This window comes from Pseudorca crassidens, chromosome 2, assembly GCF_039906515.1.
Source record: "Pseudorca crassidens isolate mPseCra1 chromosome 2, mPseCra1.hap1, whole genome shotgun sequence".
Classification (NCBI taxonomy): domain Eukaryota; kingdom Metazoa; phylum Chordata; class Mammalia; order Artiodactyla; family Delphinidae; genus Pseudorca; species Pseudorca crassidens.
This window is the reverse complement of record NC_090297.1, coordinates 70799907-70819532: the sequence shown is the minus strand read 5'-3', so window position 1 is coordinate 70819532 and position 19626 is coordinate 70799907. Positions and strand designations below refer to the sequence as shown.

Below are 19626 nucleotides of genomic sequence, written 5' to 3'. Positions count from 1 at the left end.
AATTTAATAATAAGATCTCCTGACCAGGTACAAGCTGACGCCAGGACACCACAGTTACCACCTCGAAGAGCCATTTGAGCCATTTCTTGGTATATTTTTTTTATTTTCCTGCTTTTGTTTTGGGAGATGATTCCCGGCATTCAGATAAAAGCTCACTCATGTCTTTGCACTTATCTCATTGTGTGGATCATTGTGCATATCCAGTGAAAATAATTTTTTTTTTTTTTTCCCCAAACAGGCCAAGAGTAGAGGGAGAGTTTAGCTCCTGGGAGGCAGGGCTGTGCAATATCCTTCAAGGGGACACCTGGTGACAAATAGCAAACATTTCTGGCTGACCCCTCACCTTTGCTTCCAAATAGTTAGGAGAGCAAGTTTCTGATTTCAAATACAAATTTATAACTGTTAAACTGAAGCTAAACTTACAGTCTCTGTATCTATTACCATTCAGTTCTGTTATTGTCGTGCAGCCCCCTCTTTAGGAAAACCATTGGACCCTAAAATAAAATGCTCAGAAACATGTAGATGAAAAGCTCTCAGACTTTGGCAGTGTTACTTGAGTAGCTCTGGCCTCAGAAGGGACAATCATAATATTTTTCTGACTGTCTTCTCTTGATTTATAATTTGAATCTCCATAAATGATAATAGAGAGGGCAATTATCAAAGAGATGGAAAGGGCAATTATCATTAAATTGAAAACACATCACACATTCAACAGGATGAATGACGGAGCTAAAAACAGATTTTGTGGATCTTGCAACTGTTCCAAAAGAACTTAATGGAAGCAACCTCATCTCTCCCCACCTCCTCCAATTAACCAGATGACTTTGGTATATTTTCCTTTTTTTTCCTTGGATGTTAACACAAGGTCTGTTAATCTAATCTGCCTGAATACTGACACTACTTATGATATGTAAATTTATGAGACTAAACCAGTTGCTGTTTGCCTAGTGTGAAAAAAAGTTTTTCTTTTTTTGTAAAAACAGTAGAGAAAAATTAGTTCTCTTGTTTGTACATTTGTGATTCCAGGAGACTGCAGATACCCATCTCATCTGTTCTTAACCCTTGCAATGAATTTTTTAAAGTGAGGCAACATGGTATTTTCATTCATGAGGTTAAATAGTAGACTGGACATTGAAATTCCCATAAAGGGCTTTGGTTTGGTTGGATACATTGAACACATTATGATCCAATCTCTAGGCATTAGTTATCACTCCTACAAATATAGAAGTAACAGGTAAATGTTTATGATCCTTTCATGGAGAATTCTTACCATTTGGATTTACTATTTTAAGGAGTGAAATTATAGACATTCTTTGGAAGGGATAAGATGTGAAAGGAGAAAAAGAATTACTTTTATCAGCACATCTGAATAATAAAAATAACTGTGACATGAATGTCAATATCTGTCTATATGAAGCTTTATATAATCTGATCAAATCATATTCTGATAGGAAACAGAAAGGGTTTCCCCCTTTTACATTAAGTGCGGTCCACAGAGCAGATAAGCTCTTTGTAATATACGGATCATGAAGAAACTAAATATGGAGTGATGGAAATGCTCCGATGAATTTAATTTATATTTATTTCAACTGGCTTCTGCTTTCCCCATGCTGGTTCTTGACAGAGCCAATCACCTACCATTGGTTAATTCTTAATCAGATTAGGTTTGTTTACTTGAGAACAAAGAACCATGAGATGATCCCAGCACAAGTGGCTATACTCTTAGTAACAGTTCAGACATTATGGTAATAGACAAAAATGTAAGGAAACACAGTTCAAAAGAAAGAAGGAAACAACACTAATATTTACTAAACACCTATTATTTGTCAGATACATTAAATACATGTAACTTTAATGTTGCCACTGTCTGACATCAAACCTGTTAGTGAGTCTGGTATTCATGTGTCCTCCCCAGCCCAAGGACAAATGAATTTAATTTTACTATGTTATACTCTGTGACTTCCACAAATACATTCTCCTTCATGCTGGAGCCCCGAGCTGTGTCTGCCATGTGCCCATTCTGGTGCTTTGTTGCTTGGAGAACAGAATATATGCTGTACTGTCTAGCTGCCAGCAATATACAACATTAGTGCTGAATATTTTCCTTTTAAAGACATATGATTCTCTATTGCATCATTCTTTTCTCTAGGTTTCATCTTCCACATGTCCTAGAGCAGTCTTTCAATGTAAGAAATATTTGACAACTCCTAAACAAGAAAACAGACACAATTTCTGTCCAATTTACCCAGTATGAATTTATATAAGTATATGTGTGTGTAAGTATATGTGTGTGTACCTATAAATTGCCCATCTTGAATTGATTACACATACAAATATCTGTTTTGAGGAAGTAAATTCTTAGGTTTATCATAATTCATCTTGGTCAATAAATTTATTTTGAAATACTAAGAGCTCTATAAAACAAGATGAAATGTTTTTTCTTTAAAATTCCCCAAAGTTCTGAGTGCTCTGAATTTGTTGAACTCTCAGCAATCATCATCTGTTGATTAAATAATTTACTTTTGGGTATCCTCAAGGAGGGGGTTGGAGCTGGGGAAATTCCCCTTGAATTCTAGGAAGTTGTTCTTTGGACATGATGTTTACTTCCTTTGATGTCACAATTTCTCTTGATAAATGTAAACATTTATTTTTAACATGGTTGTTAAAACTTATTCAATATTCTGTTTCAGTTCCTGTGCCAAATACTGGTGGAGTAGAAAGGTCAATTTATGGATCAATGTGCTCACAGTTTGAATGTTGAGTTAGTAGAAAGTGAACTTAATATTATTTTAATATTTTTAATGTGCTTGAAACATAAGTGTTTTTGAAAAATAAAAATCGCAAAGCTATCCACTCTAGTATAAAGTATAACAAAATTCATGTCAATAAAGTTTCTGTATCATTATTATTTTTAGGGATTGGTAACTTTTTATCAATTATACCTAGTCTTTTTGTTGAAGCCCTTTGTCAGCTATATATAATTTTCACAGAAATCCCATGAGGTATGCCTTGTTGTCTGATTTTACAACTCAGAGAAGTTAAAAAACTTTTCATGTCAGGCAGCAAGCAAACAGCAGAGTGGGGAGTTAGAGCCAGAGCTCTCAGGTTCTAAGGCCTGTGGATGGAAAAATGCAGTTTTCTAATTGTGCCAATTGTGGACAGCTATTCTAGAGGCAAAGTTGTCCTTGTTCGTGTATTTTGTACTTCCTAGGACAGTTTTAGTTAAAAACTGCTACAGATAAAAGATGATATTGATCTTAATTTTTAAAAATCAATCAGAATGTCGAACTCTGCTCATAATCCTTCCCCAGCCCCAAGTGAACTCCCGTTTGTCACAACCAAACACCTTAAATGTTTGTTTCCTCCAATTCTATATCCACTAGGCGTTCATTCACTTTTCATTCTTTCACTCAACAAATATTTATGGTACTTTCATTATATACCAGACATTTTTCTAGGCCCTGAAAAAACATGAAGTCCCTATGGTTATGAAGTTTATACTTGGATGGGAGAGAGAGAAAATAAGCACATACATGCGAACATAATTACAAGTAAGGTCAAATAATGATATATGCAATGAGGAAAAATAAAATGGGATAGGACTTAGAAAATAATAATAACTAACTTTTATTGAAAACAGTGTCAGACACTGGTCTAAGCACATTACGTGGATTAATTCATTTAATACTCACAAAACTCTAATTCATTTAATTCTCACAATTAATGGGTAGATATTGTATTTGTGGTGGATTGGAGATGGAAGCAAATTATTAACTATTCCTCGAACTGACAGGTGGACTTGAAGTCCTCTCCCTTTGAATCTGATCTGGCCTTAGTGACTTGCTTGATGAATAGAAAGAGGCAGAAGAGACAATAGCCTGGGTCTGAGCCTAGCTTGTAAGTTGACTGGCAACTTCTGCCTTGTTCTCTCAGAGCCCTGCTCTGCCATGTAAGAAGTCAGACTAAGGCTTCCATGCTGTGACAAAGTCCAAGCCGCAAGGAGAGGTCAGGTGTAAATTGAGACCCATGAGAGTTCCCAGCCTGCGATCAGCATGGGAATGAAACATCCCCTGAATCCTTCAGATGACTCCAGTTGCTATCTGATGGCACCAGGATGACAATCCCCAAGTGAGAACCACCTAATGGAGCCTAGTCCATCCATGGAAAAGTGAGATATAATAATAAATAGTTGTTTTGAACTACCGAGTTTTGGGGTGCTTTGTTATGCAGCAATGAATAATTGGAACAATTATAATCTTCCTTTTATAGAAGAGTAACCAAGGGAAAGAAGTGTTAAGCAATTTTTTGGCCAAATCGTAGAATCTGAATTCAAACCCAGGCAGACTGAGCCCCAAGCACCATTTAAAATTCTACCCTTCACAGCCCTACCCTTAGATGAGATCTGCATTCCCAGGGTACCCCTGATGAAATTTGGTAGTTGCCCATTAGTTGACATTTCATTTTCTCCACTGAACCACAGTGGTTAAAACTCAGGGCACACTGCCATGGGAATATGATTGCCCAGCTGGTGTGCTTGTGCAAAGGAACCTTGTGGTGCCCTTTGCCCCAGAAGTATTATGTCGTCTATGACCTTTTGTGGATTGGAATCTTAAGAAAATATAAGGAGGATATGGAGAAGATTGACCTTGTGCTAATCTATAATCCTTTCATTGTGTTGTAAAATTATGAGAATTATTCAAGTAAAAATAAGAAATTGCATGGTATTTTGATTGAAGGAAAGGAGCATGAGGTAATTTGGTTAAATTAAAGGGCAAATAATGGTCACCAAATCAAATTTCTTGGCATACAAATATGTCACATCCCTTGTCTAATACACAGAACTGATATTTGGATGGGAAAGGAATAAACGGATGTCTGTAGCATGATAGCATTAACCAGCTAGTCGCTGAGCCAGATGTTCCTTCCTCAGCAAGGAAGGACAGATAAAAGTACAATGTGCCAAGCAAGTCCACAGTACAAGTTTCCAAAGACGTTTTTCCTTAGGGTATTTACAGTTTAGTTTAGCTGTTTCCATTCTGAAGACTTTGTATACACAACAATAGAACAGCTCTTAATAGCTCAAAGGAAAGAACTTTATAGATGCTGCTGCAAATGTTCCCCCCTCAAGTGTTCCAGGGGAAACTCCTGGTACTCTTGAAACTTTCCTGTCAGACTATGACACAATCCAGTGCCTTTTCCAAGCAGGAAATATGATGTTCCAAAGACAACTTGACTTCCTGTTTGAAAATGGGGGTGGGAGGGTGAGGTGAGGGGACAAAACAGTCATGGTCTAAGTATACTTGATTCATAGACCCACTCACAAATACAAACAAGTTAATTTTGTTAAGAACACATGCTAACATTTCACTTCAGACAAAATCCCAATCATTTATTCTCCTCTGGAGTACTTCTTATGCATCCTTGAGTTTTTAGAAGTTCAAGTGCTGCATAAAAAATCAACATAATTACAGAAAGCAGTCCTCAAACAAGAATATCCTGTTTTGTTTCCTGCATACTCACTGGGGTGGCTCATCTGAATCCTTGACAACATCCAACTCCAAGAAGAAAACATCAAGACTGCTTACTGATCTTGATTTTTTACATGCAGCTCGTCAGCAGTAGGGCTGCTGTAAGCCAATGTGTAAGCCGACAATCACCCTATTGTTTACTTTCCCGTCAGAAAAGCGATGCTGCTCTTCTTTACCATGTATGGTCTCTATAATCCTAACAGTCATGTTCACTCAGTAGTAAGCCCAAATATATGTTTCCCAGAGGAGTTTAAAATACATGAGATAGATTAGCATCTCTGTGGCTTGATGCAATCTGTGAAAGATTCAACAGTAATAAACATCTTCGAGTGTGGTCAGTATTAAATTATTTGCTGAAGACCAATTTTGTTCCTGAGGTAGAAAAGAAATTAGCAATAACTTTTGGGTAGTAAATACACTGGCTGAGAGAATATTACAACAGTCCTGAATCTCTTGCCCTCTCGGCATTTCATTCTGTGTTAAGAGAGGAAAAAAGCCCAATTGTGTGCTGATGAATTAGAAAACTTCATGGACATTCAAGAAATACACATGCCACTACAAATTAACCATTAACACCGCAAGGTATTCATCCTTTCTGTCAGATTCTGTGGGAAGTATGCCTTATTAGCACTGAAGCCCAAAGAAGTAATATATCACTCCACATTCACTTATCCTAAAAAAAAAAAAAAAAAAGGCAATCTCAGTTCTGGAAAAATAGTGTTTTTCTTCCCATCCCGATTTCATTCCTAAAGCTGAAAATCACCAAATGAAATCCCATTTCTTCTCGGCTTCCACTTTGCCTCGGTGTTTACCACGGGATGCGGTTTTGCATTTTAAATCAGTTCCATCATAACCCTTAAAGTGATCACAAGGCTGCTAATTCTTGGTCTCCAGTTTCCAGCCCTCCCCGACTTTGAAACTTTGAATTTGAATAGGACCAGAAGCCTCTCTGGGGGCCACATTTGTGGCCCTCGAGAAGCAGCCTCTCTACTGCTTTCAGCTGGGTTCCTGGCATGTTTCATGGGGATTTGTGGTGAGTGGCAGCTCTGGAATCACTTTTCATTCTGTCAGGTTGTGGTTAGGCTTAGTGTAGTTTCTTTGTTATACTGGCCACTACTAGTCAATTCCCTTGAAAATATCTGGTTTTCTCTTTTTCCCTTAAAGAAAAAAAAAAAAAAAAGGCAGCTCCAGACTCCCTACCTTTTCCCCCGAACAGAAACACATAACAAACACGATATCCCTTGGAAATTCTAGGGGGAGACCGAGAAGGGGGAGAGGACCAGATTGTTCTCAACATCCCAATTTAATTTTGATGTCAGACTATAAAAGATCTTGGGAGAGCCCAACTTCCCGTACCTGTTCTGTGCGGAATGCTGTCTTATTAAAGAATCAGGGACAAATTTTACTACCACTTTTTCATGTTAAAACAAAATAAAATCAACCAAACATATAAAATGTGGACTTTTGGAGCACAGTGTTTCTTTTCCTTTCCGAATAAACCCGGGAAATAAGAAGTAAGTACCAAAACTAGTAAAACAAATCAAATGCTTAGAAGCGGGTTAAAATGGGGTTCTCCACAGACACAGGGGGGTTGGCACTTTCAGCACATATCCTCTTAAGCCAGGGCTGAACCACTTTATATTTCATGAATTAGTTTGGGGGGAAAAAAAGAGAACAACATAAGGGGGCCAACGTCTTATATTGCCAAGTTACGCTATTAAAAAAAAAAATCCCAACTAACATTGAAATCTGACATCATGTTAACATCAGTAGGGGGTAGAAGGAAGGAGGAAAGCCATAATCTTAGAATACAAGACAGGTATTTCAAGAATGAAGAACTGGCAACTTGTACACCGACATGCCACAAAGGCCTTCAGAAACAGCCAGTTCCTGAAACAGGCCAAACCGCTTCCCACTGTACTGCCTTCACACCAACCGTTCCTCTGATAAGAAGTCTATTCCCTGGGACACTGGCAGAGCTCTCCACTCAGATCCAACCATGAGGCGCAGGGTTTCTCTAACCACAGGGTTGAAAGCCCCTTTCCTAGACCCCATGCTGGCAAACCCTCTCTTTTCCCACTTGCATTCCTCTCCATTCCCATTCCTCTCCATTTCCTTACTGGGCTGTAATTTCTGTCCAGTACTCCTTACTACCTGACTATATATTATTTGTTTGCTTGCTATTTATCTTCCCCATTAAAATATAAAATCTATGAGGTCATGGGTTTCATATCCTTTGTTCACTTCTTTTTCTCCACTACACCAAACATTGCCTGGTACATGTGAGGTACTCAATACAGGTTTGCTCTATTTGTATTTGTGTGTAATTGCATAGTCCTTATTTTTCTCATTTTATTGTGGACAAGGAAAAACGTCCACAGTGCCTGCGCTGTTTGGTATATGGAAACCACTGTTTTAAGAAAGAGACTGAAGAATCCCTCAGGCGTAGATCAGGGCACAACCTAAGGAAGAAGACGTTTGGTGCAGGCATTCTTTACTGCGTCCGATTTTGAGTAGCAGGAGTGAGAGTTCCGTTTCTTAGGACTGGCAACAAACTGATAACAGGCTGATGTCTGGCCAGACTACGTACTGATTTAAGAACAAGGAATATTTCTAATAACACAGACTTAGGCTTCATTTGTACCCTCTTCCTCCCTCCCGAAATTACTGTTATGTAGATTAGGTATGGCTCCTTAGTACCTCTTAAATTGTGCATGCATTTTTTTAAAAAAACAAGAGAATGTTTACCTACTATAAGAGTGCAAATACCTATTAGATTAAAAAAAAAAAAGAAAGTAAAGAAGCAGCAGCCTTCAGGAAGCCCCTTACACCTGGTTTTGAAATGCATTATGGATAGTTCACAAATACAGATAGTAGGTTTCAAAAGTGTATGTTCCAAATTTTTGTGCCATTTGTGGTCCTGGGTAGGTGGCTCAGGTTTTTTTCTGAAAAATATCTCTTAGAGGCATGTGGTGCTCATTTTGGCACAGATTTTTTTCCTCTTAAAAAATAGAGAATGGGCTTCCCTGGTGGCGCAGTGGTTAAGAGTCCGTCTGCAAATGCAGGGGACACGGGTTCGTGCCCCGGTCCGGGAAGATCCCACATGCCATGGAGCGGCTAGGCCCGTGAGCCATGGCCGCTGAGCCTGCGCGTCCGGAGCCTGTGCTCCGCAACGGGAGAGGCCACAACAGTGAGAGGTCCACTTACCGCAAAAAAAAAAAGAAAAAAAAAAAAGAAAATAGAGAACGAGCCCAAATGTACCTAATGCAAGTTTGCACAGACTTTTCTTTTTTGTTTTTTAATTTGGGTCCGATATCTGCTCTAGCTGCAACACTTCTGAGTAGGAGTAACAGGTAGTATAAGACAGTATACAAATACGTGAGATCTGGCAGTTGGTGAAGAAAATGACAGTTTAGAGTACTTGTGTGTGTTTGTGTGATGTACATATATGGTAGGGTCCATGTATGTTGGTTATTATAATGATGATGAAATTAATGGGAACTGTAAAAATGTAGATCACTTGAAGTTCCCTTCATTTTCTCTTTCTGTCTTTCTCTCTCCCTCTGTCATTCTTTTATGCTACAGAATGGAATGGAGCTGGGGGAATCTAGAAAGCCTTTGCTGATTAATCCATCATACTTTGACAACTGAATTCCCGGAAACAGAGTATTAGACTTTCACACACAGTGACGTTTTGACTGGAATCTTTCAAGGTCAAGCCTGTGAGGTTCGGAGAGGAGGACCACCCCATGGTGGGTCCTCAACTAATGGTAGCTTCTAGGGTAGTTTCTGTTTATTGCCCTCATTAAGAAACCAAGGATTTCAATTTCCAACCAGCCAGTTCTACCATCTCAATACTATCTCAACCGTTATGTCAGAGAATGTTTCGTAAGAAATAAAGACTGACAGCCGTCATGTAGACTTTTACACTGAAGGGGCAGGATAAAAATGTTAAGTGGTTTTAAAAAAATCAGGAAAGTGAGATTTTGGGGCCATCACCCAGCCGATAAACTTGTCTTATTTTAGATTGTACATAATAAAGATTAAAAATAAAACCCAAGCTTAACTACATTGATATTTGAAATAAGAACATTCATTTACTTTTCAAAACTGCCCCAGCACAATGACAGAGGAAGTTATTTTTGGTAAAAGTGGATTGTGGACAGAGTAGCTGGCGAAAATGCTTGTAAGTATTCATGTTAGGACAAAAACCTTCCTGGCACTGAGAAATCTCAATTGGTTTTTCAGCTGCACTGTGGTTTATTGTGTTCTTTAAATCAGCTCTAAGACTACACTACATACTATTGTGTCTGTTAGAAAATCATTATGGTGCAATTAAAAGCAATGTTGTTTCACATACAAACATGGAATTTTCCTCCGTGTCTGATGGCTGCGCACTTCCTTCGTGCCTCTTGTGATTTGCACACTTGTGATGGTCAAGAGATACAGCTGTCGGGAAAACACTCAACAGATGGCAGTTGCGAGGTGATGCTTGATCCTTTTTTGGATGCTCTCTGACACCTGAGCGCGGGACTTCCTTAAATGCTGGTGTGCAACTGACTGTTTTGAAGAAACATGGGTCTGGAATGTTCAGTGACAAAATTCATCTTGCCCCAAGAATGAAGAGAAATTGAAATGTCCTTATGATATGAAATGTGCAATATAATAGTAAAAGGTATTGTCCTTGGAAACTTTTTAACTATTCCAATTAAGAATGGCTATGAAGAGAGCCTGAAGCATTGGTAGATAGATAGATCTCTTTCTTCAGGAGGAGAATGAGGCAAGATCAATCAGTTCTTTCATTTTTGTAAAGCTCTTTAAATATTGGCTTTATATATTTTTAAAAAAGAGCAATTTAACCTTGGCTTCAGTAATGACATGACTTGTTGAATGACATAGTCGCAGATGCAATTAATCTAAGTGGTTTAAGAATTAAGTGGTTTCTTTTTACATTTTAGGTAGCATTTTAACATGAAGCACTTAAGCTTCTATCTTTATTACTTATACAATACGTATGAGTGTATAACATTATCATGAGAATAAGAAAATAAGAGGAAGTTGATCGACAAAGATACCGAACTATGTGCCGCACAATGCTTGTAATTGGGCTAGATCTTTCAGTATTCAGAATCTGAGTTACTGATTCTGTATGACTGACATGTTTCTTCCTCTCAAGTTTATACAAACCCTTTCAGGTTCTAGAGTCTTATTTCTGCCCAGTGAACATTCTGAGCTATCTGGATGTATACATTTTAACACGATGACAAGACAGTGTTGAATAATAGGCATATGTTCTGCTTCTGTGTTCTAGAGAGTATTCTGAGCATACCTGCCTGCCGGCTCAATCCCCCCTCCAATGCTGCTAAATAATATCTGGCTATCTTTAGTTTGACCTGAATATGAGTATAGGCCTATAAAATCTCAAAAGCAGCCAACATGGGGATAACCATGTCCTATAGCATTAAGTTTAATTTTGTCAAAATTGTTGTCTTTTCTTTTTGTGTTACAAAATCATGTCCAGCAGTTCACAAAGATTTATATTTCTTCTCAAACATGACACTCTGACATTTTCTGTTTGTCTATTCATGTCCCAGAAGAGGTAACCACATGCTATATATGTTTTCTGTTAATATATTTGCAAGTTGGTCTTGCTGGTTGGTCTCAGAAAGATTTCTAGTGGATAAAACATGTGGAATGAAAAGCTGTAAAAAGAAGTCTTTTTAGTAAATGCATAGCAGGTCAGGGAACAGGGGCAGACGTTGTAGGAAACATGATAAACTACATAGTATAGCTTTGAAACACATTGTATGTGTTTTGCAACAAAAACAACATTTCACTTATTCTAAAACTTTAATATATGCCAGGTATTATCATAAGTATTTTACATCTTTTATTTTATTCTCACACATATGTGAGATCGTCGTTATTATTCCCATTATACTAATGAGAAAACTGTGGCACAGAGCTGATAAGTAATTTGCATAAGGTCCTGCAATAAGATGGTCTTTCAGGTCCTTATAATTTCTTACAAGAGTATACTTGTTTCTTCCCTAAACAAAATACAATTCTGTGCACGTAAGATATTCCATGATATTCCTACTGGATGTAGGTGCTAATTAATAAAGCAATGAAAAAATAGATCTATTTTTATAATAAAATGTATCTATATAGCTTTTAATACGGTTTCTATAAAAAAGTTTGATGGATATAAAAATGTGTGTTCTTTTGAAGGATTCAGACTTTTTTTTTTTTTGGCCACATCACACTACTTGCGGGATCTTAGCTCCCCAACCAGGAACTAAACTCTGGCCAGCGCAGTGAAAGCGTCGAGCCCTAACCACTAGATCACCAGGGAATGCCCAGATATTTTTATAAGTTGAGTATTGGTAATTTTCCCTCAAAATTTAATTTGTTTTCTGATTGATATAAAGATAATTTCATGACATCCTTCAATAGAAATTAAAATATAGTCCTTCCTTTCATCTGTTGAGTGAAATAACTCTGTAAGTAAGATTACTGTACTAAGTAAATTTTAGAGACCCTCTTTCTATTGTCTGTAGAAGGTAATATGTTCCCAGTTGAGCCAAGTGTGGGAATGACCTGACAGGACACATTTTCAAAATAAGTGTACCATAAAAATGATTGGTAGAACACATTCTATGCAATTAAACTTTATGTTTTCTCCCCAGATTTTGAAAGTAGCAACCTCTGTTGTCTTACACCAAAGAAAGATGTCTAATTGTATACCTAAAAGTGAATCCTAGATTTTCATTTGTCTTTTATTCCAGTACTATATAATCAGGGGAGGGGAAAAATATGTTAGTTGAGATGCTCTACAGTTACCTCCAGTATCTTGCCACAATACTGGCTTCTAGTGTGACACTGGAATGAAAGGTCAAATACTTATGTGGACAAGACAAACCCACAGTGGAGCAAAGCACCATGAAAGCACATGCAGCAATGAAGACAAAGAAAGACCATTGTCTTATAGTAACTGCTTAAAGTTGTGAATATATTACTATGAATCTAAGCCATGATGAGAGTGGGATATTATAGTTATAATTGCTATTTGAGATTCTTCTCCTGCCTACTTCAAATAGATAAGAAGAGTCTAATTTTTCCAACAGTTCTGAAGCCGTATTTTATGGTATCCATTATTGTACAATTTTAGATTTGAACCAGTATGAGCTTTATCTCTAGTTATGATGTTCACATCCCCATAAGTAAGAGGAGAATCAATAGTAAAAGGAAACCAGCAAATTGTAGTCTTTGCAATAAATCTAAGGTATTAGGCGGGCATAATTTAAACAGCTGTTTTTCTTTTCCTGAAGAATAAACACATAATAGGAGGAAAAATGAGGCTCTAAAGGGATTACACATTCCTAAATATTTTATAGCTGGGTTAAATGCAATGTTGTGCTTTAGTTCCACCACTGAATATTTGCTGATGATCATTTACTCACCAACTGAAAACCCAAAAGATGTTATTTGAGGATTTTGGTGTGGTTTCAGCTTCAGATCTTCTGTCAGGGTTTCACTGTGTGATTGGAAAGAGCAACTCTTTGCATGTAAGAATACAGATGCGGGTGATTTAAGCAGGGAAACGTACCATCGTGTTTTGACTCAGCTGATACTTAATGATTTACCATTTAATGTAGTTCATCTTTCATAACCCTGAGTTCAAACAGAAGCACCTGCTATTAGGGATGCAATAGTATTGAACTTCCCACCAATGACCTAGGAGAGCTTTTTTGTAGTTTTAGATACTGGACCCACCTGGCCTTTCCCTTAACCACAACAACTGAAGGAGAGAAACAGTTTACTTCCCATCCATGGAGACCTGGACAGAATGTATAATTATGCCAGATAAAGATTTTCAAATCAAAACTCCTTGGGTTAACATCACTCTGCTGCATTGGAAGACAAAACAATGCACTTTATCTCATTGCCAAAACAACAATGAGAAAACTCAGAAAGCATCTGAAAAATCATGCTGAGCTGAAATCAGTTTTAAGGATAGGCATGTCCCTGGTTTCAAACTTGGAAGATAAACTCATTTTCTTATAATTTCAATTTGCTTTTATTAGTGTGGAAGCTTTTTGGTAAGGCATCTGAAAAGGCCTCCTCTCCTCTCCCTGATTTTAGAAAATATCTAGGTAGGTAGAGATATAGATATTTAGATAGGTGGATGGATTGTTAGATAGAAAGATGATAGATAGATAAAGTATTTTTTTAAAAAACTAAAGCATAAGAGATAGACATCTAATGAGATTGAAGCCTTTTGGAAGAAGATCCAATATGCTGATGAGAATTATGGTATTAATATTATCAAATAGAATGGTTTAAATACATTTTTTCTCTCCAAAGCATTGTTTAATTTAATAATCTGTTTTCACTTTGGCATCATTGGTAAGCAGTTGAAAAAGCAGATTATAGGCTAGGTAGCTTCTCTTTTCTGTCTTTTTCCCCGCCTTGTTTGGGTAAAATTCAAACATCTGTAAATTAGGATTTACAAGGAAGGAAGAGGATTATAAACTTTCATTACAGGTTCACCAGACAACAACTGTTGTCTAGCTATAACTGTATCTAATCCCTTGACTGCTTACAGTAGAGAAAGAATATTTTTCTTTTCCAACAATATTCATAAAAGATAGTGAAGGCAATTAGACCTTCACTGTCAGATGTTTTCACTGTGAGAAACATACTTCAATGGTGTCCCCTCTGATGGAATTTCATGGACTCAGACTACTGTATGGGTCCCTTCTATCTCACTGAAGAATTTTTTGCTCATAAGTGAGAGTCAGGTCTTTCCTCTAGAGGTTTTCCTATTTAAAGTTTTTTTTTTTTTTTCTTTTTTTAAGCTTTGCCCATGGTTCAAGAGCATTTGTATTTACCTCTATGCATTATTTGAAAATACTGTCCTAGAGATATTTAGGCATTTTCCAAAGTTTGATGATGCTTATAATTTTGGGTTTGTCATTCAGCAAGTAAATACAGAATTTGCATAACATTTATAATTATGCAATTATGCCACTTAAAAAGATAAAAGAGATTTTCTGTATGAGGAAAAGGCTTTGCTGAAACGGAAGCAGTCAAAAGTATAAAAGTGCGTTACGTTACACTTTACCATCATAGTAAAGTTGTTGATAGAAAGTTCCTTTGTCCTCTTTTGAGGTGAGTTCCACTGCCTGATCTGCTACTGGTGCAGTGCATAGGATTCCTGGATTCTCAGACTCATCATTATTTGTGGAGAAAACCTTTCCGTTGTTCATTTATTTGTAGCATTTAACAGAATCCATGTGAAGGAATGGATACATTAATGTAGGGAATTGGGCCAAAATTATCATGATTTCATTTAAAAAGGAATGATCAAAGTGTACATTTTATTTTCACTTGGAACCGTTTAGATAAGTTGCCACGAATTGGAAAGCAAGTGTAAATGTATCAGCCTCAACAAGTTAGAAAGTTTGATTTGGAATACTACCTAAATTCATCCTTTCAGCCTGAATACAGACAGGTATTTTATGAGATTTTTATTTCCCTATTTGCTCAATTCCAAGATTTATGAGAGTTCTAATTTGAACCATGGCAGAAATGCCACCACAGAAACAGTGGGGGGCTTTCTCCACAACATTTTATTATAACTGTTTCCAGGCCCCAGGGCATACTATCATGTGGAAGTATGTATTTTAAAATGGTGTTTCAAATTTATTTAGCCTTTTAAACTTTTAAAGTAAAAATCTATTCTTTTTTAGTTTGTTTTTAGAGGGGGAGTTATTCTGGTTCATTCTCTTTTGATTAGCCTTGGCATATTTCTTGGTTAGCTCTTGTTGGATACTACATTTTCACAAATGGCCAGAATAGATTTCAGTGTTCAGTGAGCTAGATTATTCATATTATATGAATGTGGTTAGAGCACTCAATGAAACTAAACATTTCACAATTGTCTATTATTATGAGCTGTTTCCAAGTGAGCTTCTTAAAATACTTTTTAAAGGGGAAAAATAAAAGTAAATGTGATATTGTCATACAAAGAAAGTCTCTAAATAATGCCACATTTGACTCGAGGTGGCTGTTAGGGTTAATATCAATGGAAATTTCCTAATGTAGCCTAGGGACCATTGACTTATCTTAAAAAAAAAAAATCACCAGATCACACAATGACAATATTCAAATTAGAAAAGGTTAAAAATGTATCAAATCTTTTTAAAGAAATGACCTATCAACCTTAGAAGAAAACCATGTCTGTAACTCAAATTATGAAATAACAAGCCAACATTTCTGTGAGAGAATGGTAGACTCTAACACAACAAGTAGAAGCTAGTCACAGTTTTTCTATCTACCCTGTGACCTTAAATAATGTCACTGTTCACATCCCATGGCATGATACCATAATACTAAAGGTCTTGTAGAGAAAAATAATCCACTCAAAGAGGTTGAAGTAAGGTATTATTGATATAGGAAGGAAAATAGATTCACTTCTCTTACTTACACGATTCTAAATCACAGGAAAAAGTCATACTGGGACCTAATGGAATATTTTAAGGGAAAACTAGATAAAAAAAATAATAATAATAAAATTAAAGAAAAGCACCAAGTGGAAACTTCTGAATAATTTTGTAAAATAATAGTCAAAGTTAATGACTAAAAATCCATGGCTTTCATCTTAATGAATTACCATTTTAGAATCAAATAGTGGCAATTAAAGCATTTTTTTCTTATCATCAAAATGTGAGTTTTTAAAAAATCACATTTAACACTCCTCATTTATCCCTACACCTTTTAGAGGAAAAACAACAACAAAAAATCCTACAATATTCCTCATGGTCACAACATGTAATGCACAACATGTAATGATAAAATGCAATTCAGGACAATTTAAATTGTATTTTATAGGAAAAAGAAATAAGGAAATAAAAGAAGATGTTTGTTACACTTAGAATAAAACATGGCATGAAAAGAAAAATCTCTTTAATTCTCAAGGCAGCGATCCTTAGTGCATGTTCTGAGAACCACCTCCCTGAGAATTACCTGTGAAGCTTGTTAGAAATGCTGCTGATTCCTGGGCTCTCTGCCAGATCTACTGAGCCTGAATCCAGGGAAATGAAATTCAGAACCTGTTTTACTACATACATAGTCACAGATGCATCTTTAGTGTGGACAACTTTCAGAATTACTCTCTTAAAGGCAAATCTTTAGCCTATATGATGACTTAGAATTACTGGCCAAATCAGAGTAAACCAGTGGGGTGAGATTAACTCTGAAACACATGGAATAAAGAGAAGTTAAATATTTTCTGTTGCATTCTTGGGTTTGTAGATTATCTTCTACATGGTAGCTTTCATCCAATGTATATTAAATGAATAGATAAATGGAATTTCATCCATAACAGAGACAAATATCATTTAGATACAAAATATACATGTTAGAATAGGAGATCACAATGAGGACTTTTCAAAGGAAACATTATTTTATCTACTATATGTATATGATACTTGGAACATAGAAGATAAATAATTTAAGTTACAGAGAAGGTAACAAGGAAGGAGCAAGCTTAAAGATAATCATAAACTCTTTAGCAAGTCCCTAATATAAGAGAGAGAGATGAATTTGCTAGCCATTACTTTTTTAAACTTTATATATATATATACATATATATATATGTGTGTATATATATATATATATATTTTTTTTTGCGGTATGCGGGCCTCTTACTGTTGTGGCCTCTCCCGTTGTGGAGCACAGGCTCCGGATGCGCAGGCCCAGCGGCCATGGCTCACGGGCCCAGCCGCTCCACAGCACGTGGAATCTTCCCGGACTGGGGCACGAACCTGTGTCCCCTGCATCGGCACGCGAACTCTCAACCACCGCGCCACCAGGGAAGCCCCAAACTTTTGATATTTTTAAGTAGTTGATTGTTTAGGTTAAGCACATTACAGTTCTGTATTTAGGGATAAAATTATAACACTTAAAATCAAGAATATGAATGTTCTTATCCTTACATATTTGCTGAAGGTAAGATTACTTCCGTTTTAGCAACGAGAACAATGAGAAACTCAGTTTTACATGTTTATGCATGTACTCATTTGGCAAATATTTACTCATTGACCACTCTGTTTACAGTTAAATATAGGTATGGTATAGTTAAAATAAATATAGGTATAGGTATAGTTAAATATAGGTAAATAAGGTATGGTCCCTGACCATGGAAACTGATAATTCAAAATATTGAGAGAAATGGCCTAATTATATTACAAAGGGATAAGGGCAAATCTAGATCTATAAACATGTTGTGTCATATTTTGTGGATGACAGTAGTATATCAGGGACTATATCTTTCTTTCATAAACCTATCTCATGAGTCTGCATGGAGACCACATAATTTAACAGGTAAATACGTACTTGAAGGTGAAGGTCAAGGACTAGTTGCAGGAAAGATGTCTCCGTTGGTATTTCAGCGCAAGCCCAGAAGGAAGCATTTTCCTTTTAATCACAGATGGTTACCTACCAAAGTCAGATGCTCTGAGTTGGGTTATACTCATTGGGAGTATTTGTGAGCAAAAGGCATTAGCACTTACATCTAATTCTCTCTTTGTTGAAGCAAGCTGTCATAGGCTTAATAAACATGTACTCTATTGTTTATAGACCATTATTAAGAGCAGCGGTAATATTTCCCTTTCCCCTTCTATCTTTGTTAGGGACACCTCCTTCCCCATTATTGTTAAACTGGGTGTGTCTATATCCTGCTCCTTTTGTAATAATCTGTTTAACCTCTTTAATAGTTTTGTCTGTTCAATTAATGGACTAGCCCCTAACTACTGAGGCCACTTTTGTGTAATTTTAACAAAGAGATTATATAAACACACACACTGGTGTCTCTCAATTAGAAATATGACAGGTAGATGAAGGTATTTGGCAATAACTGAAATCAGCAAGTCATTAAAAATTCTTCCATGATACTACAAATTTGTTTGTAATAGCCTTCTAATTGCAGCATATAAACAAAGACAAATGTGGGTTAGACTATAAATAAAAAGTATCCATCTTGTGTTTTCTGCTTAAGACAACTATAATTTCTACTGTTGGTACAGTTGAAATAAGGATAGAAAGCTATATCCCATGCCTTTGGCTGGCAAGCTTCTAATGTTCAGGTGCCTTTTATGAAAGGTGGTCTTCCTTTATAAAATGTTTGTTGTCAGTTGGTAGCATTGTGTAGTCGAGGAGAAATCACAAGAGATGCAGGTGCCTTATGAATAACCAGATGGGAAACGGAAGATGATCAAACTTCCTCCTAGACTCTTTGAGTCAAGTAGGAAAGACAAAAGATTTTCCTCTGAAATGGTGAGGAGAGTGAAACTGAATTTTAAAATGTCTTGTATACAAATGACGATAATGCCTTACATAAGCCTCTTTCTTAAAGACACAAAACCTGTTTTCTTGAGCTTTTCCCATCACCAAAATACAGCCGGAGTCTGCGATTAGACTCAGCAGCTGTTTAACAGTGCCAGAACCACTTACGAACTTCCAAAACTTTTCTTTCAAGCAAAATAATATCCTCCAAAATCACACTCTGAATTCATTCACCGCTGACTCAGAGGGAAGAGTGCCATCTATTGAATCCTGTCCTCTGTATTCACAGCACCTGATGGATCCTTCCCAGGCTCCCTTCCACCCACCTACCGGCACATCCTGTTTCCCTCAGAGAACTGGATATAATAACGCTCTGAGGTGGTCTGAAGTTCACGTGTAAGTGTGCTCATATCACGCTCTATAATTTGAGGAAAACACATGAATTTTAATCAGTTTTTAAAACAACCAGGCCTCTCTTCTCATTTACTAGAATGGAAAAAATTCACTTTTATTACCTTAAAGATGCCAAACAGTGCCATTTTATTACTGTGGGAAGCTGGAAGTCATTTCCGAACTCTTTTGGCAAGGGTGCTATGTAGAGCATCCAATTCAGTCCTTTAAGTATCTTCTGAGAACCACCACACAATCTGTGATTTACTGTCTCCAGGAGTTAAAGGGACCCTTTCTACCCTGAAACTGAAGAAAGAAAGGTGAAATGTGTTTAAGAAGCATCCCATGGGACTTGCAA

The 19626-nt window shown here is 36.8% G+C and overlaps 1 long non-coding RNA gene across 1 annotated transcript in view; it reads right to left on the bottom strand.

Annotated features, from left to right (window-relative positions):
* The window catches only part of LOC137210813 (uncharacterized), a 128990-nt gene that overhangs the window by 4487 nt on the left and 104877 nt on the right, over window positions 1-19626 (bottom strand). The window contains exon 2 of the long non-coding RNA XR_010936744.1: window positions 19394-19574. This is a non-coding gene — a long non-coding RNA (uncharacterized lncRNA). The remainder of the gene's footprint in view (window positions 1-19393; window positions 19575-19626) is intronic.